Below are 24,458 nucleotides of genomic sequence, written 5' to 3' on the forward strand. Positions count from 1 at the left end.
GATGGACCCCTGGAAAGGGTTTCGGTCTTCGACTACTTGGGCCTTACATTGAATGACAAAATGGGGTGGGGTCTGCAGATGGACAAGGCCAACCTAAGACTAACGCAGGCTATGGGGGGAATCCTAAAAGTACAAAAGAATTGCGTTTTAAAAACTATAGGCCCACCTTTGGAAATCTATAAAGTACAAGCCTGGGCAGCATCCCTATATGAGGCGGAACTGTGGGGGCACAAACCTTGTAACACCTTCGCGCTAACAGACAACAATTTTATTAGGCAAGTCTTGATGTTACCGAAAAATACTCCACTAGTACCGCTCAGGATGGACTTAAACATTCTCCCAATCATGGATGTCATCGCATCACCCCCCCTGCTTTATTGGCGCAGTTTGTAGTGTACTCCTGAGTTGGCTAGTTACAGGGAAGAACTGAGAGCGGTAATGACAACATTAGGGGCTGGAAGTATACCGTGGCTAGCTTTTATAAGGCACTCTTTTAGTGCAATTGGGATGGAAAACCTCTGGACTGATCCGGAGGTCTCCTGCCCGGAGATATCCAAAAAAGCACTGAAAAATGCACTCAAGGTGTCGAAATTGATGGAAATCTTTCAGTCTGTGAGACCATCACGCTTGACACACAGCTTTTGGACTTCAAGTCCCATTATCAATTTGAGCAGGTGCTAGATATTATACAGCCGACTCTAGTGAAAAAGCTCTTCCTACAGTTTAGCTATGGTACTTTACCGCTATTTGCTGTTACAAGTAAATGGGCGGGAGCTCCAAATACTCATTGCCCTGTATGCCTCACAGAGGAGGAAACATCAGTCCATGTAGTACTCTTCTGTGCGGCATATAAAAAACCTAGGGAAAAATGGATAATACAACTATGTAGGAATGTGGGCATTAGGAATCATGCATCCTTTTTTAGGATTCTAGCAGCCTGATTCATGAAGCTAAATTGCACTCGCAAAGGGCCAGATTCTGAGAATCTGGCCCTTTGCGAGTGCGATTTTTGCATTTGGTATTCATCATCCCAAATGCAAAAATCGCTATTTAAGAATTCGCATATTTGCGAGGAATTGGATTTAAGGAATCTCTAATAGAGATTCCTTAAATGCAATTCATCAACCAAATAGAAATAGCGAAATCGCTATATTTGGTCTCAATTTACCACCAGGTCTGACTTGGTGGTAAATTGCGTAAATAGTGTAAAAAGCACTTTAGTGCATTTTTTTCTTTTGCATGTTACACACACACATGTCCTTTGGACATGTGTGTGCGCAACACCTGTTCAAATGTGCATTTAAGGGGTGCTACAGGGTGTCTCTTTGGACACCCCTAGCACCCTTTAAATCGCTATCTGATTTGCGAGTAGCAAATTGCTACTCGCAAAAAAGGGATACTCCCCATTCATTCCTATGGGCCTTTTGGCCCATAGGAATGAATGGGGAGTTATCCCTTTTTTTGCGAGTAGCAAATTGCTACTCGCAAATAGAGAACATGTAGGAATCGCTATTTATTTAGCAATTCCTACATGAATACCGTTTTGCGTGTCCTCAATAGCGAGTCGCTATGATTCGCTATTAGGGCCACGCAAAACGGCCCGTACATGAATCAGGCTGTAAGATCGGATACTATCCCTGTTTATATGGTTGCAGTGGCAAAGTTTCTATTCTCAATGTGGATTATTCGTAGAAACTTGCTAAAGTCGGCCTAGACCCCCTACTGTCCCCTATTGGAGCATAGTACCTCCTATGTTGTAATGGTTGCCGTTGAGTACGAAATTTCGTTTTTTGGGTCGGGAGAACGCCGTGTTGTCCTTTAAGTTTTTTTTTAATTGTACGTATGACTTACATTTTTACTGTGTTTCTCTGTGCATCGATGATGTTTTTAAATTATTACCATCGTACTATGCCCGTAATTCCGATGTATGTAGCGAAATCTCACCTTAAGTTATCATGAATCTGTAATTGTTGTAAACGAATGTGCTTTTATGGTTATAAATAATTGCAATAAAGTTTTTCAATGAATGAATGAATGATGAAACTGTTGGTAGCCATTTTATGCCTCGGTAGAAGGGAGGCTGAAAAAGCCTGTGAAATGTGTGTTTACACCGTGAAAAGGGAGCAGGGTAGACACACCCTGGCCCTCTAGGTCTACTCAGGGGTCCCATAAGGAACCCCAGGGCCCCAAAAAAATATATATATTTTTTTTAAATCACGGGGTGCGTGTAGGATCTGTGCATCTGAGCGATATTAAAAAAAAAGAAATGTGGGCTTCCGCGCGTCTCTGGTAATTTGCCCCCTGGCGGCCAAATCCCAGGGGCATTATTAAAAAGTAGTGTAGGGGGTCCCAATCCCCCCCACACTGCCCTGGGGAGTGCCATCCCCGGGGCTTTTGAAAAATGTGGGAGGGGGCCGCGCGGTCCCCCTCCTGGAGCCCACGATGGCCTTGGGGACCACCACCACCCAGGGCCGGCTCCTGCAGTGTCCCGGGGTGCCCACCCTCGGGACACTGCTGTTTGCAATGGCAGGGCAGGAGTCTCGTGGCTCCCACCCTATCATTGCAAACTGCTTTTGGAAGAGAGAGCAGGAAACCTGTTTTCTCTTCCAAATAGGAAAGCAGATTACTTTTCCTCAGGGCGAGTAGCATATTAGCTGCTCTCCCTGAGGAAAAGCAATGCCGGCTCCTGAAGGACGCGTGGAGCCGGCTGAGACCATGGGGGCATTGGGGCTCCCCCGACAGTCCCCAACGTATTAGGTAAGCCTCGGGGGATGGGGTCCCTGGGGATAATAAAAATTAGTAATAGGGGCTATTTTATTTTTTACGTAAAATTAGGAGTTGCGCACCCAGCGCGGCGCTCAGTGCGCCCACTGGTGTGCACGCGTTGGATGCACGGTTTCTAACCCGTAGGATGCGCGACTCCAGCGTGTTTGGTGCACGACTCATACGCTTTGGTTTCACGACTTTCGCGCGTTGGGGGCGTGACTTCTGGCCAAAAAACAAATAATATTTTTCAAATATACATCAAGCTTAAGTTTTTAGTTGTTAGGTGGCTCTAAAAAGAACCCTTGTGTTCATTGAGAGATTTTAGTACTTACAAGTAAGTACCAATGCAGAGTCTAAAGTTCAAGAGGAAGACTCTGTTCCCCTCATCTGTAAAATGTACCCCATCTTTCCTATAAATGCCATGTATATTGAAACGCAAATTGTTGTGGTATATGGACCCCATTCTATAGTTTCGGAGAAAAGCAGAAACAGATTTATTCACATGTTTACTAGCTTTCTCAATCTGTGGACAAAATTGATTGGACCAGTTCCATTTCTGCCTTTGGCATATGTTAGAATAGATAAAGGCAGTTTGGGGGAAAATCGACATCAGTTCTCCAAAGGTGTCCATCATAAGCATTTCCAGAAATACCCCAGTCAAAGTGCCTAGGTCATTGCCACCACAGTGCACACTTATGAGGTCAGGGTGTTGGGGATGCAAAAAGGATTTAAGCAATGGCATCAATTGGTGCCACTTTAATCCTCTGTCCAATCCATTTAATGTCTACATTTGGTAAACCTAGGGCTTTGCGAATTCCTTTCTGTTCTGGGTACATTTGGCTCCAGAAAATATAGCTGTGTCCCACAATCCACACTCTAAGCATCTTGAAGGGAGGTCTGGATGCACTCAGATGGTCTCTGTAAATGAAGTGGCAGTTTGAAAACTTAATATTTTTCTAAAATGGTGGATAACATGCAGTGTTGAAAAACAGAAAAGAAATCGTTGGTTGTTTGACAACATTCTACACTGAAAACTAGGGTGCATGTTTCTGTTTTTTAAAAGCATGATTCTTATTGGTTATCAAAAAGTGATTGAAAAGAACATTACATAGGATAAGCTGGTATATTAAGAAGTAAAAGCACACTTGCTGTTTTGATTAGCAACATTGTGTGATGAAAGTTTGACCTGTGTGCTCAGTTTAGTGTTCCATGAACTGTTTCTATTGTAACAGGCAGAAGGCAGATTAGGGGTAGGGTTGAAATTTATGTCATTTGGAAAGGGTTGAAATCTGTAACCAATAAAAATGTGTGTTTGCTTTTGAATTAATGACGGAAGCAATGTGATTTGATGTGAAGGTGTATATGTGTTTAAAATGAGAGGGAAACTGTGCCATTCTTTGGTTCTCTTGAGAGGTGTTAAAAATAGAGATTCTGTATAAGAAAATCTGCTGTGTGACTGACATACTTCTTATACTACAAAACAATTTGAAAGGTGAGTTATTACTTTGTAAGGGAATGTATGTGATGCATTTTGATTTTAATCAGGCTAATGTGTTTGTCCTGCTAAAGTGCAGGGAAGACTTTTATTTTTTTTCTAGAATTTTATTGTGAGTGTGTGTGCATTTAAAAAGCACTATGAAATGTGTTTTGGTAAAATAGAAGGGATAGTGTTGTTTGTCTAGAATCACACAGTGAGTCTTGTGTGCATTTAGGAATGCTTCAGATAGAAGCACACTATACTAATGTGTAGTAGAAGATGTGCAATGTGTAGACTAGTAAATGTGTTTTGGTAAAATGCAAGGGATAGAGTTGTTTGTGTAGAATCACACAGTCTGTGTGCATTTAGGAATCACTCTGACGGAAGTATTTTGGTACTTCATGTTGTTTCTGACATGTAATTGATTAAAAACGTATTGTGTGGTCACATTTTGGTAGACTTAGAAAATAGTCATTGGTTATGTGTTTCCAAAATGAGTTTAGTATTAATAGTAAAATGCAGTTCTGAAATATATGGAATGCATGCTTGATGTTTTTGCAGACAAATAGGTACATGTAGTCTTGCAGTGACACTACCCCCAGTATGATTTCCTACACTACCCAAACACCACTGAACTACTGTAAGCACTTAATCTGCTTTCAGCATGACCACCTACCCTACCTATTCACCACTTTACTACCCATAACCTTAAATCTACCCCAGCACAACCTGCTACACTACCCAAACACCACTTTATTTCCTAGAACACTACCATACCACAACCCCCTACACTACTCAAACACCACTGCACTAACTTAAACCCTAAAACGCTATCACTAGCATGATCCCCTACGGTACATAAACATTTCTGCACTAAGCTGAAACACTACCCCAGTATGACTCCCTATACTACCTAAACACCATCTTACTACTCTAAACCTTAAATCTATCCCAGCACAACCGCTTACACTACCCAAACACCAGTGTAGTATCCTAAACTCTAAAACACTACCCTAGCACGACCCCCTACACTATTGAAACACTATTACCCTACCCTAACCTTAAATCTACCCCAGCATGACCTCCTACACTATTGAAATACCACTGCACTACCCTAGAACAGTACCTCAGCACGATTTGCTACACTAGACAAACAATACTTCACTACTCTAAATTCAAAATCTGTACTGTTGCAAAACCATAGTGACTGTTTATGTACCATGTAGTAATGTGTTCACTAAAGTAAAAGTGAACCAATTATGAATTCACTCAGTGTTTTTCTTTATAGTATTGTGATCATTTAGTAAATATGCATGTACTCATACAGTGCTTCAGGCTTTAGTGTTATGGAGTGCTTCAAACTGCTTTTCACTATGTATGTAGTGCTGTTACAACCTTCACAGTTGTGCTTCAGGCCTACAATTATTTAGTTTAGTCAGAATTTATATGAAAAGTGTTTGTACAGTAATAAAAATTTATACTTTTTTTAAGTTGTTAATAAATATTTATTCATGTTTATTTTTTACAGATACTGTTTATCATCCTTAAAATAAAGTTATCATGCCAGAGAAACAAAGAAGAAGAAAAGGTTAGAAAAAGGATACGTTTGAAAGACAAACATAATGTACCTAAAAAGAGAAAAATTTCTGGTAAGACCACTAAAGATTTCATAAAAAACATTACTAGATTTAGAAAAAAAAATGCACATGTGGAAAGCAGTGACAATGTTCCAAGCATAAAAAAAAGTGCCAACTATAGGAAAGGAAAAAAAGGCAATGAAAAAACAAAGGATGCAGCTTATAGTAAAAGAAGAGAAAATCAATATAAAGAATTGCACAAAAAAAATATTTTACAACAGAGTAGGCCATAATTTACTAAAACATACAAAGAAATATAGAAAGAGAACACAATTTTATAAAAAGAAGCACATAGAATCCACTGTTGAAAAGACTTTTGAAGTAAAGAGGAAACTTGATTTTAGTGATAAATAGAATTTGATCACTAGATAAACCAATACACTTAATGAAGGCCAAAAGTAAGAGGAGAAGAGTAATTAACTGAAGTAATTTTTGCGATATTTGTTTAGGGGAATGGAAACACTCTTCAAGTTCTGAGCCTTTTTTTAATGAAGAGAGTTATTTACAGAGCAATTACAGAGCAATAATTTGGTGTATGCAGTTGACACCAGTGGTCGAGCTTATGAGGTTAAAAATGGTTGTCCACTTGAGAAAGAGCAAATGGTTCCTAGACATGCAGAAGAAGTGATAGCTGATGAAGTTCTAGGCCGACGTCCTATAGTCCCAAGGCATCATTCATGAGGACTTGTGTCAGTTTTGCGCTTCCGATGCGCCACTTTATGTGACGCATCGGTGGCGTAAAACATGCCTCCTGTTGCGCACTATTTACAAAGTGACGCATCTAAGCAGATGCGTCACTTTGTAAACCCCTGAGCTACATTATACCTGCGTCAGGTATAATGTATGCAGGGGGGGGGGGGCATTCCCCAGCAAAAACCCTTGTAGAAGCGACGCAGGTAAATCTATGAGATTTCACTGCGTCACTTCTGGGACGCCGTTGCTTCACAATCTTGCGACTGCCACACAGCAGGCGTAAGACTGATGGAGGCCCTTTCACATGTGACTTGCCCCATGTGAACGGACGCATTGCTGGAGTTGCGTAACTTTTGTGACACACTCCAGCAATGCGTCACTTTTGTGCTTACAGATAAGTCAGAAATACTGACGTATCTGTAACTCCTTACGACATGATGCGTCATACATTAAATATGACGCATCAGGTATGTGGAAAGGAATGCGCACAGAGAAGTGACGCATTGCTGCTTTCACGCAGCAATGCGTCCTTTCTCATAAATGAGGCCCCCAGTGTACACTTGGGGTTGTAGTAGTATTTGTAGTGTACAACAAGAATCTATTGATAAATGACATAATTTCTTACATGCATATTGTAAAAAAAGGTGTTAAACAAAAGATGAAGCTGTTGCAAGGACTAGACCTTTGCAGAGTGACAAAATATACTGGTTTGCATGGACATTCTTTGGCTTGTCTTTCTAGGAAAGTATGTCAAAGTGTTTTTCACCATTTCAGGATGTTGGCAGTACATCATACTCAAATGCGGAAGTTAGTGAGAAGATTGTATTATGCAAAAAGTCCAGCACTAAAATTAAATGAGTTAAAAAGTGCTCTTTTGCATGGGTCAGTATCAGATGTGAAGAAGATTTGTGAGGCTATTGAGTTTTGTTACTTTGGTCCTGAACAAGAGAGTGCATAAACTGAGGCATTAATACAAGAAAATGTTGTAGAGAATGTTAAACATATTTGTACAAAGAATTTTGAAAATGAAATTACAAAGTTTAAGGTGATTTCAGATGAAAGGCCAAATTATTCTTGTATTTGTTGTCGTCGAACTCACTACAAAAATCAGACTAGGAGTGTTTTTTTAAAAAAAATTGGATTTTCAGTAATACCAAAAAAAATCGTACATCCATTGCCGCCATACATAACAATCCCAGTGTACAAGAATCAGAACCAACAATCACTTCTCAATGGAAAAGGCATCACTGTGCTTATGGAAGCCAATAGTCAAAAAAAGATAGAACAATCCCCCAATAAACCAACCCCAACACCCCCCACAAAAATCAGAATAGGAGTGTTGATCTGTATTTAAAAAGTGAAAAAGAAAATAATGATACGTGGAAAGAATTTGCAACCTATTTGTTGGTAGAGAATTGTTTTGATTTGGGTTCTAATCAGCGTATTTGTAAATATTGCTATAACAAGTTTGATGAGAATAAAATGCCCGCTAGAGCTGTTCAGAATAATCTAGAGTTGGTTGCTATTCCTCCAGAATTGATAGATTTAAACACCTATGAGTCTATTCTCATTCAATGTGTGCACCCGTTTCAGGCTATTGTTTGTATGGAGCCTAAACAGGTAAATTGCCTCCTTCAGATTTACAAAGAGGATTAAAAGGAAGAGTTGTGTATTTACCGTTAGATTTAAAGAAAAATATTGAAACTATTGGTGTAGAGAGTGTAGAAATTGAACCACTAGCTAATCTTGTTAATGGTGTGCCGACTAAGAATGAGAAAATCTGGCAGGAGTTAGTGGATGTTAGGAAAGTGCAAAAGGAAACATTGTATTTGATAAAGAACAATACATACTATAAGGATGTTCATATGGGAGAAGAACAAATAGTTTTAGCAGAAGATACTAAAACGTCAAGTGGATAAATTGAAAAAGTGGATATGTTAAGATGTGAAGAAATCTATGAACATTACAGTGTGCATCCACTACATTCAAAATAAGTTATTGGGAACACTACTGATTTGTTCCAAATAAAAAAGTAAAAGGAACTCCCATGAGAGTATGGGAAGAGAGCTTGGAAGCTCGTTGTTTTACACAGTTGTTCCCAATTGGAAAAGGAGGACGATATGATGAACGTCCTGTGCAGATTCCTGCATGTGAATATCAGACAACAAGATAATATGCAGAAGATCCAAGATTTTGACAATGTATCCCTTAAATATTTCATCTTTTATTTGAAAGTTGCTTGTCTGGGCTTTCATATGTAGTCAACCATATTCTAAAATCTGGAATACATCTGAAAAATGTATCTGCAAAAGATTTTTGGGATAAAGTGCACCAGAGAGATGGTCATCTAGAATATCAGCTCATTCATTTGCTGGCATGTCAGCGTGGCACGAATGAATATTGGTACCGTCGTCATGGAGAACTGAAATGTATGCTACGGAACTTAGGAACTCCAACATGGTTCCTTACCCTAAGCTGTGCTGAGTACGCTTGGGAGGATTTACTAGAATTTCTTCGAGAGGCAAATTCTAATATAAAAAAATATTGAATACAAGACACCTGGAGAATTGTGCTCTTTGGATCCTGTTCATGTATGCAGGTATTTCAATCATAGATTTGAGGTTATGATGTCTTTTATCTGCAATAAAAAAAATCCGCCTCTTGGAGAAGTTGTGGATTTTTTTGGGAGAAAGGAGTATCAAGCAAGAGGTGCTCCTCATATACATATGCTGTTATGGATTAAGGACGCTCCCAAATTTGGAACAGATGCGGATGATACTGTTTTGAGTTTTATTGAACAATATGTAACATGTGCTGTACCAAAAGCACAGAAGAAAACAACTTAAGAGCACAAGTGTTACGATTCCAAAGCCACCGATGTGGAAAAATACTGTTGACGAAAGTACAAATCTAAGGACAAGTTATACACCAAATGTCATTTTGGATTTCCACGTCCTGTAATATCGAAAGGAAGAGTGAACAGTTTTATGTCATCTTTGCGACATACTATCACAAGAAATTCTCCCAAAAATACTTACAACTTAAGAAGAAATGAAGAGTCAAAATACATAAATGACTACAACCCAGTTATTTTGTCCATGTGGAATGCTAACATGGATATTCAATATGTTGCAGACAATTCCATTGCTGTTGCTCGATATGTAACATCTTATATTACAAAATCAGAAAAGAAGGAATTGAAAGAAATGTGGGAAGAGATTTCTCACGAGAAGACTCTAAGTAAGAAATTATACAGTTTCAGTTTGAAGATGTTATCGCATCGAGAAATCGGAGCATATGAATGCTCAAATCGGTTATCATCTGCAAGTCTATACTCCAAATCTAGAAGAATCCTTTATGTGAGTCTAGGTCTTGCAGCAATGCGAAATCGAGTACTGAATTCTGTACGAGAAATTGAATATTTAGCAGAAAGAGATCCAGAAAGTACAGATATTTTGAAAACGAACATGTTGGACACATATTATCCAAATAGAAGTCATCATCTTAAAAACATGTGTCTCTATGAAGTGCTACAAAACTACACCTTTAAACTGAATACTACAGAGAACATCAATGATGGAAAATATGGAGTCATTGGTTCCGAAGGATGTTTGGTGAAACAAACAAAAGGAAATTTGATTAATCACAGAAAGCTGAGTTGCGACACTGCTGATAAAAGGGAATTTTACTGTTTAGCCCTTTTACAACTGTTCAAACCATGGCGTTCAGAACTGGAATTACTTGGAGATTTCCAGAGCTATGAAGATTCCTTTAATGCTTGTAAAGAAAGTATACAATGCAGTGCTTTTGCAAATGATGTGAAAATGTTGAACGATTAAATTGATCAAGAAGCTACAATTGCAGCTGAGATTGCTAGAGACAGTTCCCAAGACAGTCAAAGTTCTGCTGCGCTGAGGCAAAATCCACTAGGACAACCAATTGTTGAAAATGAAGCAGCAATCGCCATGAATGAGGAGGAAACAGCAATGCATCAAGCTCAAGAAGATGTAACAAACTTAGGAAACTTGGAAGAACAACTAAATGTTGAGCAAAAACACACATATGAGCAAGTGAGACAACAGATTGAAAATGGATTACTTCATGAAAAGAAAGAGTGCTTATGCACGTCATTTCAACCTATCCGACTGTACGTAAGTGGACAAGCTGGAACAGGAAATGTTTTTTAATTAAAGTAATTACAAGTTATCGAGAGAAAACAACTGTCTTGTGTTGTCACTGCTCCAAATGGGTTGGCAGCACACAACATTAAAGGAATTACATTACATCATTTACTAATGCTACCAGTAGAGCATGACAACAAATTAGAATACCACAAGCTATCTGGAGAAGCTTGTTGTGAAGTTTCAAGAGTCTAGAAGAAAATGAAACTTTTCATTATTGATGAGGTAAGCATGGTATCAAACTTAATGCTTGCCTTTGTGAATTTAAGAATGCAGCAAATTCTTAAAACAGAGTATGATGTGTTATTTGGAGGAAAACACGTCATCGTTTTTGGAGATCTACTGCAACTTACTCCTGTAAAAGGACAACCAGTATTTAAAACACTTGCGCATGAAAACACCAGAAAGTCTCTGGGTAGTGTTGGAAACGTGAACATTTGGTCATATTTTGACTACAAAGAACTTGTTACAAATATGCGACAGGCAAATGATGTTGATTATGGAACTATTCTCCAAGATATAAGAATTGGACTACTGACTGATCATGGCTAACAAGCTTTGCAGAGTGGATTACTTTCAAATTTGTTTCCCAAAAAAGATATAGTTCCTGAGAAAATATACATGGAAATTGCAGAAGAGAAATCTGTAATCTGCTTAATGCCAACACTGCGTGAGTGTTCTATATTCAATGAACAAGTTTTGAAACTCGAAAATGAAGAAATAATAAAAATGGAAGCCATTGATAAAATAGAGCAAGAAGGAATCACTATTATTTTGACCGAAAAATTGAAGACAAAATTGGATTCTTTAGAAAAATCAATATCTAAAACAGCTGGTTTAGAAAAGAATCTATATGCATGTAGAAACTGTCGAGTCATTTTAAGGCGTAATTTGGACGTAGAAAAAGGTTTAGTTAATGGAGCAATGGGCAAAGTTGTGGATTTTGTTAATTATCAAAATAAAGATGGTATTGAATTCTTAAAAATAAAATTTGATCAGATTGATGAAGTTAAACAAATTGGTCGTTGTTCAGTCGTATATGCTGCAATGCACAGCATTTATTGAAGGAGAAAAATGCCTTTACTGATTCTTTTTGTGCAGGAAGGTGTCTCTTCCTGCACAAAAACAATGTACGCACGACACAGACATCCTTGCACCATGGTGCAATGGTGCCTGTGTCACCACATGGCTGCCGTTTGTGCAGCAGTGCAGATGGAAGCACAGAGTTGCAACATATTTATGTAGATATGTTACATCCCTGTACTTCGGAAGTACCACAGCATGCTGTAGTTAAACAGTTTACAGTGTCCTGCTGCAGCACTTCCTTATAATTCTGCACTTATGCATTCACCACACATCAGAAATGTATTTTTACTGTCAATTATGTACTACACATGCATTCATCTCAAATTTCACACACTAGCATACTAGTTAAGATCTTTATTTAACCAGAGTAGTTAGTTCTGAAAATAACTTATTTTTTTCTTTTTGTTGTTTTTTTGGGGGGGGGATTTTTTGACCGATTTTGTATTTTTTTTGTGTTTTTAAAACTGGAAAAATGAGATTTGGGAAAAGAGAACTAAAAACTGGGAGGAGAGGAGAAAAGAAATCTAACAATGATGGTGCTCAACAGCTCGACACACCAGATCCACCGGCTGCTAAGTTTCCCAAATTGGGGACGGATATCAGGCTGTGCGGTAGAGGTTGATGGTGTTGCTCCACTCGTACTCGGGCCTTCTGATGAAACAGGAGGAGCCTCTCTCAATCTCCTTTACTCCTCCGTTGCAAAGTTGATTGGATGCTTGGATTGCAAGTGCTTCCGCATACTTGCAGTTCCGCACAAGTACTTTTTGTTTGAGTCTCCCCTTGAAAGCACTTCCTTGCATATGCGGCAAGTAACTTTTGTTGCATTCACCTTTTTTAAGCCTGGTGGAAAGGTGAAAACATTTCCAGACGATTCTTGCTCTGATGAGTTCTCTGAATCAGAGGATGATGGTGGATTAGCAGCCATGGTATCTTTAAGTGAATCTCTTCTCCAAAAAAGAAAGAGCAGCATATCTTCTCAGGAGGCCTTTCCCTAATAAAAGTTCTAAGAAGAGTGATTGAAATGAGTGGGGTCCTTCAATAGTTTCAATAGGAAGTGTAATGAACCAATCAAATCTCTTTTTTTGAGGTCACATGGGGTGCGCGTAGGATGCACGCACTCAGCACTCACCTTGCTCGCACCCAGTGCGACGTCGCGAATTTGCATTAAAAAGTGATGTACTTTTTTAAGAAAGTTAAACAATATTCAGATAATCTCTTGTCTTAATATTTATATTAAATATATATCCTGCACCCATCACGTCCGATATGCATATGACGTCACGGACTACCTCGCGTCCGTCACGTCGCGTAATATGTACATCTCGCGTATGCGCCAGAAGCCGCGCACAAGTCGTGTAGCAACTGCATTGGAAAAGTCCTATTCATCGCACACCCTACGCGGATCCTAGACAGCGCCCCTAAAATGGCGGGCACGTTTAGTGCCGTAAGCGAGCAGGGTGCTAGTAGGGTGCGCGACTTCAAAAAAATAAGAAAAAGATAATAAAAATAAAAATAATTTAAGTATATTATAAACAATATAATATAATGAAAACAAATATTTTTATGTAAAAAAATATAATAAAACAAATGTGTAATGTAATTTAAAACATAACATATCTAAAAATAAAACAATTAAAAAAATGGAGTTAGAAAATATAAAAAAAACAATAAATATATTCAAAAATTATCATTTAAAAAACCTTTGAAATTCACTAAAAAATATAGGTTTTGCATATGTTATAGTTAGGAATTAGCATTTAAAAAAACCTTAGAAATTCACTGAAAATACCATAGGTTTCAGGGGTGTTATAGTTAGCTAGACATTTCACTCGTATAAAACTATTGAAATACCCTTGTTATAGTTAGTTGTACTAACTATAACTCGCGTGCCCGCAATCCACTGCTGATAATGTCACATATTACATCATTCAGGACATGGTCAGTGAAATCACTGATGACATCACTGATGACATCTCAAATGACATCACTGACATCACTGGTGACATCATCCATGTGACAAACTGATACACCTCATCATACAGTAGCATATACTTTCAACACTCTTTATAAAGTATGAAGTACCATATTAGAAACCACTGACACACCAATACAAGTTTCTAAAAACCCACTCAGTGATTCCTACATCTACACACACATCTAAACACTTACCTATAGGTTCACTCATACATGCTAACAAAGATCCATAGAACACTATTAAATATACTTGTACAACTGCATTAACATTACACACCAGCACACATCCTACTCACTTATGCAGACATCCTACTCACTTATATTTACTAAGCTACACACTTGCACAAACACCACTTTATTTATTCATATAGATAGTAACACATACTTGGAACTGCACGACATGCCTTCTTGGCATTGCGGCGGGCGGTGCTGAGAGCACCGCCCGCCACAATGTCAAGAATGCAGGATGTGCCCGCCAGTGTGGCAGGTGCATCCTAATGTCACCAACAGGACCCCCGCACCAATGGCAGGCGGTCCCATTATACGAAAGGATGGCAGGCAGACTTGGTATAAAATCACTATTACAAGTATAAAGTTATCCATACGTCACTCATACAATCACTGAGTCTTATATATACTTATTTATATACAACAACTGTCACATACACTGCCTTTTATATTTCTAGTTTGTTGGACATTTATCATTCAGAAATATATTTACTCATCACCACACCCATAAAGAGAGTCACTTACCCAAACAAGTGTTTCCACATACAGTCTTAACCTCATATACCTATTAAATGAACTATTTACACATCTTTCGACAGTCACACATGTCCCACCCAATCACACACACATTCATTCACTATTCCATACAAATACTCACTTAAGTTAATAATAACTAATGTAGACTTTCACATAGCTAGTAACCAACTTATGTAGTAGTGTACACAACAAGACACAGAGTGATACAGGTATTCACACAGTTTAATTACTATGCCATATATTTAGTGAACTGCAAAACAAAACAACAATACCAGTACTGCAATGCTAGTCCTAAAAAGTTGCACCAAATATAGTGACTCGAAACACCATATAGACAAGACTACTTGTTCTGTCTGAAATAAATCTTTTTTATATAAACATTTTATGAAGTCAAATACATTTTACATTTTTTGTTAGCACTTTACCACAAAGGACACAAATTACAATTTAATTTTTACATCACATGTATGAAACACCACTTTGTTTCTCAACTCTCACCATACCCAATCATACCATCCAAACTCGCATTCACCCACTCAGAAAAATACACCACTATTTACACAATATACATTACACAACTGATATTACAGTATCAATAAGTCAGAATTCAGAAACTCAAAATTCAAAAAACGACCTTGGAACGAATTTCACTTCATTCTATATTTTTTGGATTAATTAGAACAGCCTAAGGTCGCATTGATAGGTCTACGCGTTTCGAACACCCTTAATGGGGGGTGCTCTCGTCAGGACCACATATCTGAAAGATATAAGGAGGTGTTTTTAGAATCACTAATAGTGGCACCATCCTGGATAAGCATGGATAGCCTCAACTTAAGTCTTACCTTTGCCTTGTAGTGGCGCAGGGAGAGTGAAAGGAAATTTAATTTCTGCAAATAATCAAATGGGGTTGTTCAGTATCATGTACGAAACCCGTGTTGCCAAAAACAAACAAACAACAAGATCGTCACTTTTACTCTGCTTCACATTTATACTCACATTCACAACTGATGTGTGCTGCCTTGATAGAAAACAGGTTTTTAGTTTCTGTAGGGAAAAGAATGTAGGGGGGTGCATTAGTTGCTATCGGTTTCTTGGCGGTAATTGCAGCCGAAGGGTTGTGCGTGAAAGAACTTACTTGTGTGCTGGACTCTGATGTATTGGCGCCAGCAGCCGGTTTTTTCGTGCACTCTAAAATGAAGAACGGGTGTTTTGTTTAGATTACGGAAACCTGATTAATCACTCTTCGTGCCTAAGCGTCCTCAAACTGCGGGTTCTTACCTTTTAACATGCACCGTCTCGCAGTCGACTTGCTCCGTGGTTCACTTGCGTTTGCTTCTCAAACGTTGTCACGTGACTTGCAGCGATTGACGCGCTGTGGGCGTTATATCATACTTGACGCCTCACGGGCTTGTGGGAGTTGTATTCTCTTGTTACTCCGCGTTTTTTTGGAAAGGTTGTGTGTCACGCTATTGGGGAGCTTGGAACACATGGAATGGATGATTTATTTTATGCTGTCAAAGTGAATCCAGGTTACACGGGTGGCCGTGCTGTCTGCTCGTGGCCGATGTTTTTGTTGGTTGATGTCATTTATATCCCCTGTATTATAAACTTTTTTTGATTTCGATTTCTGAAAAAAACGCGATTTTTTGTGTGAACGTGGAGGTTGTTATTTTCCTTGCTGAAGTCTTTGTGAGTAGTTATATGCGATATTGTTGATTCTGTGTAGTCAAACGTTGGTATGAAATGTACAGATTTGGCGGACTCTATGATGGCATGTCAACAAATGTGATCATGACAGTTTATACATTTCTGAAATTTCATTAAGGCCATCAATCGCTGTGTTGAATTTTATAATAAGCATGGCTTCTCTTCTGGAAAGCTTTTCATCTATATCTCCACCTCTTGGATCAGTCTCAATTTTTGATAAAACTGTCCATTTGATATCAGATTCACAATGATTGTGTGACTTCCAATGATTTACTAAAGGTGCTGTCAGCACGTTGGTTCTGATTCTGGATTTGTGTTGGGTAATTCTACTCCTGATCTCTTGGTTAGTTTTTCCGATATAGAGCATGTCACAAGGACAGCGTATTCCATAGACGACATAACGCGATTTACAATTAGTAAATGTGTCATGTTTCCAGAACGTTTGCTTATGTTTAAAAAGCGTTCCTTCTTCGGTAGTTGGACAGCAAACACAGGTGCCGCATTTGTGGTGGCCTTGTACTGGAGGTAAGCTCAACATTGCTCTTATGCATGGTTGTTTCTTTTGTGGAAGGGTTGCACGAACCAAATGATTGGCAATATTCTGATCTTTTTTGAAGGCAAACAAAGGTTTTTCTTTGAGTGTCTCATCTAGGTTTTCAACCAAATGCCAATTTTGATTTATCACCTTTTTGAGATTGTTTGAGTTTGGACAAAAAGTTGATACACATACAATCCTTTCCATTGGCTTTTTTTCTTTTTTTCTTAGAAGTTCTTCTCTTGGTGTCCACCAAGCTCTCTTCATAGACCGCCTCAAAAGTTTTTTCGGGTAGCTTCGATCCAGTAGATTTTGTGTCAGATGGTTAGCATGGAACTCATATTCATCTTTAAAATGGCAATTTCTTTTGATGCGTAAGTACTGGCCGAAGGGTAAATTTTCTTTTAGATTTCTTGGGTGGTTACTTTCGAAATGTAGGGCTTTATTTCGGTCAGTCGGCTTTTTGTATAATGTGGTCACCAATTTATTCTCTGATGGATAAACTTCTACATCCAAAATGGCGATTTTTATTTCCAAACAGGGGGAGTAGCGATGGGCTGCCCCTTTGCTCCAGAACTGGCTATTCTTTTTATGTCCAAATTTGAAGAAAAATTCATCTACAAAGACAATCCTTTTTTTGACCATATTTCACATTGGAGCCGTTTTATAGACGACGTATTTGCCGTCTGGACAGGTGGTGAAGATGAACTCAAAAAATTCCATGAGTGGTTGAATAACCGGACCCATGAAATTAAGTTCAGTCTAAATTACTCCCAAACAAAACTGGCTTTTTTGGATGTAGAAGTTTATCCATCAGAGAATAAATTGGTGACCACATTATACAAAAAGCCGACTGACCGAAATAAAGCCCTACATTTCGAAAGTAACCACCCAAGAAATCTAAAAGAAAATTTACCCTTCGACCAGTACTTACGCATCAAAAGAAATTGCCATTTTAAAGATGAATATGAGTTCCATGCTAACCATCTGACACAAAATCTACTGGATCGAGGCTACCCGAAAAAACTTTTGAGGCGGTCTATGAAGAGAGCTTGGTGGACACCAAGAGAAGAACTTCTAAGAAAAAAAGAAAAAAAGCCAATGGAAAGGATTGTATGTGTATCAACTTTTTGTCCAAACTCAAACAATCTCAAAAAGGTGATAAATCAAAATTGGCATTTGGTTGAAAACCTAGATGAGACACTCAAAGAAAAACCTTTGTTTGCCTTCAAAAAAGATCAGAATATTGCCAATCATTTGGTTCGTGCAACCCTTCCACAAAAGAAACAACCATGCATAAGAGCAATGTTGAGCTTACCTCCAGTACAAGGCCACCACAAATGCGGCACCTGTGTTTGCTGTCCAACTACCGAAGAAGGAACGCTTTTTAAACATAAGCAAACGTTCTGGAAACATGACACATTTACTAATTGTAAATCGCGTTATGTTGTCTATGGAATACGCTGTCCTTGTGACATGCTCTATATCGGAAAAACTAACCAAGAGATCAGGAGTAGAATTACCCAACACAAATCCAGAATCAGAACCAACGTGCTGACAGCACCTTTAGTAAATCATTGGAAGTCACACAATCATTGTGAATCTGATATCAAATGGACAGTTTTATCAAAAATTGAGACTGATCCAAGAGGTGGAGATATAGATGAAAAGCTTTCCAGAAGAGAAGCCATGCTTATTATAAAATTCAACACAGCGATTGATGGCCTTAATGAAATTTCAGAAATTTATAAACTGTCATGATCACATTTGTTGACATGCCATCATAGAGTCCGCCAAATCTGTACATTTCATACCAACGTTTGACTACACAGAATCAACAATATCGCATATAATTACTCACAAAGACTTCAGCAAGGAAAATAACAACCTCCACGTTCACACAAAAAATCGCCGTTTTTTCAGAAATCGAAATCAAAAAAAGTTTATAATACAGGGGATATAAATGACATCAACCAACAAAAACATCGGCCACGAGCAGACAGCACGGCCACCCGTGTAACCTGGATTCACTTTGACAGCATAAAATAAATCATCCATTCCATGTGTTCCAAGCTCCCCAATAGCGTGACACACAACCTTTCCAAAAAAACGCGAAGTAACAAGAGAATACAACTCCCACAAGCCCGTGAGGCGTCAAGTACGATATAACGCCCACAGCGCGTCAATCGCTGCAAGTCACGTGACAACGTTTGAGAAGCAAACGCAAGTGAACCACGGAGCAAGTCGACTGCGAGACGGTGCATGTTAAAAGGTAAGAACCCGCAGTTTGAGGACGCTTAGGCACGAAGAGTGATTAATCAGGTTTCCGTAATCTAAACAAAACACCCGTTCTTCATTTTAGAGTGCACGAAAAAAATGGCTGCTGGACGCCAATACATCAGAGTCCAGCACACAAGTAAGTTCTTTCACGCACAACCCTTCGGCTGCAATTACCGCCAAGAAACCGATAGCAACTAATGCACGCCCCTACATTCTTTTCCCTACAGAAACTAAAAACCTGTTTTCTATCAAGGCAGCACACATCAGTTGTGAATGTGAGTATAAATGTGAAGCAGAGTAAAAGTGACGATCTTGTTGTTTGTTTGTTTTTGGCAACACGGGTTTCGTACATGATACTGAACAACCCCATTTGATTATTTGCAGAAATTAAATTTCCTTTCACTCTCCCTGCGCCACTACAAGGCAAAGGTAAGACTTAAGTTGAGGCTATCCATGCTTATCCAGGATGGTGCCACTATTAGTGATTCTAAAAACACCTCCTTATATCTTTCAGATATGTGGTCCTGACGAGAGCACCCCCCATTAAGGTTGTTCGAAACGCGTAGACCTATCAATGCGACCTTAGGCTGTTCTAATTAATCCCAAAAATATAGAATGAAGTGAAATTCGTTCCAAGGTCGTTTTTTGAATTTTGAGTTTCTGAATTCTGACTTATTGATACTGTAATATCAGTTGTGTAAAGTATATTGTGTAAATAGTGGTGTATTTTTCTGAGTGGGTGAATGCGAGTTTGGATGGTATGATTGGGAATGGTGAGAGTTGAGAAACAAAGTGGTGTTTTATACATGTGATGTAAAAATTAAATTGTAATTTGTGTCCTTTGTGGTAAAGATCTAACAAAAAATGTAAAATGTATTTGACTTCATAAAATGTTTATATAAAAAAGATTTATTTCAGACAGAACAAGTAGTCTTGTCTATATGGTGTTTCGAGTCACTATATTTGGTGCAACTTTTTAGGACTAGCATTGCAGTACTGGTATTGTTGTTTTGTTTTGCAGTTAAGTGAGGCTTGACCTTACTGCACAGAGCCCGAACCCTTTTCTTGGTTTATTATATATTTAGTGAGACACTTTAAATTTGCCACTTAGACAGTCAATTACAGTGCTACTAAATCCTCCATCCAGACACTTATACATCCACTCAGTCTTCAATGCAGATTGCTATATATATAATAGTTATTTAAATATTGAACCAAACCACATTCACTGGATGATGTCATCAGTGATTCCATCAATGATGTAATTTGAGATGTCATCAGTGGTGTCATCAGTGCTGTCACTGACCATGTCATGAATGATGTAATATGTGACATCGGTACAAAAGGGGGAGGTAATGGACGGAGCATCTGAACCAATCAAACACTCACACCCAGTCAAAAGATCTGGGTTTAATCCATCACTGTTCTTTAGCCCACTCTGCCACCCCAGTTCAGACATGGCTATATGCAAACCAGTCTGACCCTGTGCCTCATGGGAACAGTCCAGCCCGAACTGCCAAGCCATGCCTTCCCTGGACCGGAAACAAGCTTCCGAGGACCGATTTCTGGCATTACAGCCGTCTTCAGCCCGGCTTGCTTGAATCCAGTGGCAAAGTGAGCAAGGGACTTAGCGGAGCTAGCTGACCTCACGGCATTGGGAGGGCCTTAATTCATTAAAGGAGGAAGTTGGACTCACCTCACCACAGCGACGGCATCTGAGGAAGGCTCATGGGAGCCGAAAGGCATTATGCCACACAAGCTGCTAAATAAAGAAATCCTGCTAAGCTCCCCGCTGTGTCCTCTTTGCTTCTGTGATGGAGACGTAATTTTTGGATATATATATATATTCACTGAAAAAACCATAGGTTTCAGCCACGTTATAGTTAGGAATTAGCATTTAAAAAACCTTGCAAATTCACTGAAAAAACAATAGGTTTCACACATGTTATATAGTTAGCTGGAGATTTCACTCATACAAAACCATTGAAATTCCCCCGTTATAGTTAGTTCAGCTAACTATAACTCGCACGCCCGCAATGCACTGTTGATGACGTCACATATTACATCACTCATGACATGGTGACATCACTCATGACATCACTGATGACATCTCAAATGACATCACTGATGACATCACTGATGACATCATCCAGTGAATGTGTGTTTTTCTGAAAATTAAATATGTTTTATATATGTACATCTCAAGGTCAATGGAAGAATAAATGGGTATATAAGTGTCTAAATGGATGATTTTTTTTGTAAAATTGATTGTATAACGGACTGATTAAGTGTATCTTAGTGAATACAAGTATTACCAAGTAATTTTTAAATATTTAGATATCTATATCAGTGTCTCACTTTGTGTATAGGTGGCTGCATGGGTGTCTATATGGGTTATTAGTTGTTTTTTAAACTATCAGTATGAATGTTTGTATGGTTCGGTGGGGAATATTACTTAGCGCATAGACGCATGAATGAGTGACTCACTGTTTGTATGTGTTTTGAAGACAGCATGTGTGCAGGACTGTATGGGTGGATGAGTGTGTGTATGGGTGTGTTAGTGAGTGAATGACTGTCTCAATACTATCTTTATAAGTAAGTACATATGTTTTAAACTACTATAAGTGAGTATTAATGTTTATAAGTGAGTATATATGAGAGTGAGAGATTGAAAGAGTTCCTGTATAAATAAGTATGTGTTTCTATAAGTGATTGTTTAAGAGAGTAAGTATTTGTACGTTTCTGTAGCAGTAAGTGTAGTGGTGTGTGTATAGCTGTACATGCACCTAAATGGATGTTTGATAGTTTATTTGCATGTGTCAGTATGTGTGTAAGTAACTCTATGGATGAGTATCGGTGTGTAACAGGATGTATAGGTGTATGAGTACATATGTATGAGTGACTATATAGAACTGTTGGTTAATGAGTGGATGTGTATGTAGATGTTGGAATTACTGAATAGGTTGTTGTAACTGGTATTGGTATCTCCATTTTTTTAAATATTTTAGTTTCTATTTTTGAATGTGTCTATCAAAGGTTATATTAGGGTGAGAGGAGGTCTGCCATTCTTTCACAAGGATGATGTCATCAGTGATGTCATTTGAGATGTCATCAGTGATGTCATGAGTGATATGTATGTATGTATGTATGTATGTATGTATAAATGGTTTTATATCGCGCACTGTTACTGGGGAGTATCCTGGCGCGGTGAGAGAGGCAGAAACAGATGAGCAGGGATCGGTTTAGAAACTGGTACTGAATAGGTGGGTTTTTAGGTTCTTTTTGAATTGAGCTACTGTTTGACTGGAGCGCAGATGAAAGGGGAGTGCATTCCAGGCGTGGGCAGCAACCACGGCGATGGACTGTCCCCCTAGTCTTGTTCGCTTAAATCTGGGAAGGGTCATTTTAAGTAGGGAAGATGACCGGAGAGCTCTAGTGGGGACATACAGAATAAATCTTTTCTTTAGATAGGATGGTCCTAGGTCATGAATCGCTCTGAACGCAAGTACCAGGGTTTTAAAGAGGATACGTTGTGGAACTGGAAGCCAGTGGAGGTCGGACATATGGGACCGGACACTCTTCCATCTGGGAACGCTGCAGAGAAGGCGTACAGCGGCATTCTGAATGACCAGCAGGCGCTTGGTCAGATAAGCAGGAATGCCGCTGAACAGGGAGTTCGCGTAGTCCAGTCTTGCCAAAATGAGTGCTCGGGCAACTGTCTCCCTCGCCTCTCTAGGGAGTAACGGAAAGAATTTCCCGAGCATTCTCAAGGTGGCAAAACACGTTCCGGTCAGTTTTTTTATATGGTCCTCAAATTTTAGATCCTCTCCGAACCAGATCCCAAGATTTTTCGCAGGGCCACCCATTTCCTTAGGACATGGGATGTTTGGGGGCCACAGCGCATTTTTAAAACTTGGTGGAAAAGATCCATAGAAGAGGACCTCTGATTTGTCCTCATTACATTTTAATTGAGCCAGCGTTAGCCAGCGGAAAACTGAGGATAGGCAGAGATGGACCTTAGCTATGTCTAGATGTTCATCAGGCCAAGTGAAAAGGAGTTGCGTGTCATCCGCATATCCTATAATCTTAGCCCCGTACTGCTCCGCAAGATACACCAGAGGGGTAATATAAATGTTGAACAGTAAGGGGCTAAGAGTGGAGCCCTGTGGGACCCCCGTAAGATGTGGTTTTGGTTCTGAGGCATACGGCGGCATCCAGACCTGTTGAGTCCTTCCCGAAAGAAATGAGGACATCCAGGCCAAGGCATTGCCGCCGATGCCGATGGTTGATAATCTGTTGGTGAGGAGAGCATGGGGGACGGTGTCGAAGGCGGCAGAGAGATCCAATAAAATTAGGACTGCTCTGCCGCCCCCGTCCAGACACTCCCGGATTGACTCCGTCATCTCTACCAGGGCTGTTTCAGTGCTGTAAGCGGCCCTGAATCCTGACTGGGCAGGGTGCAGGGCATTGGATGATTCTACGAATTTATCTAATTGTCGGAAGACCATTTTTTCACAGATTTTGGTTAGGGCAGGGAGAAGAGAAATGGGTCGGTAGTTCTCGGGAACCGACGCATCAAGGCCTGGTTTCTTCAGAAGCGGCAAAAGCTTAGCCTGTTTCCACATGGCAGGAACCACAGCCGAGGAAAGAGAGAGGTTTATGATCTGGGTAACCTTCCCACAGACAGTGCTAGCCACTTCCGCCAAGACCCGAGCTGGGCACGGATCGGCGGGAGACCCTGATTTAAGACCTTCTAAAAGAGGCAGAACATCATCCTCAGTTACCAGCTCAAAATTAATCAGCTGTTGGATGTCAGAGGGATCAGGCAAACAGGGGATGTTAAATCCTGAATTTTCAGATATAGAAGTGAAACCTTGCTGAATCTTAGCTATCTTATCTGTGAAGAAGTGCGACAAAACTTCACACCATTCCTTAGAGGATGGAAGGGTGGAGGATTCTGCAACAGGGGATACGAAGCTTTTAACAATAGAGAAAATTTCTCTACTGTTGTCTCCGCTTTAGCTATTCTACCTGCATATTATAGTCCTTTAGCAGTTTTAATATCGGCATAGTATTTCTTTTGGGCAGTGCGCAAGGCGACCTTTGCGTCTAAGCTATAAACACGCCTCCAGACTCGCTCCAATTTTTTGCAACCCAGTTTTTGCTCCCTCAACTCGGGGGAATACCAGATATAATATGTGACGTAATTAGCAGTGCATTGCAGGGGCGTGAGTTATAGTTAGCTGATTAAACTAAAACGGGGGAATTTCAATGGTTTTGTATGAGTGAAAAGTCCAACTAACTATAACATGTGTGAAACCTATGTTTTTTTCATTGAATTTGCAAAGTTATTTAAA

The 24,458-nt window shown here is 39.3% G+C and overlaps 1 protein-coding gene across 1 annotated transcript in view; it reads right to left on the reverse strand.

Moving 5' to 3' along the window:
• The window catches only part of GABBR2 (gamma-aminobutyric acid type B receptor subunit 2), a 1,581,022-nt gene that overhangs the window by 735,836 nt on the left and 820,728 nt on the right, over nucleotides 1–24,458 (reverse strand). The gene's annotated exons all lie outside the window — the stretch shown is intronic.

This window comes from Lissotriton helveticus, chromosome 4_1 (assembly GCF_964261635.1).
Source record: "Lissotriton helveticus chromosome 4_1, aLisHel1.1, whole genome shotgun sequence".
NCBI lineage: Eukaryota > Metazoa > Chordata > Amphibia > Caudata > Salamandridae > Lissotriton > Lissotriton helveticus.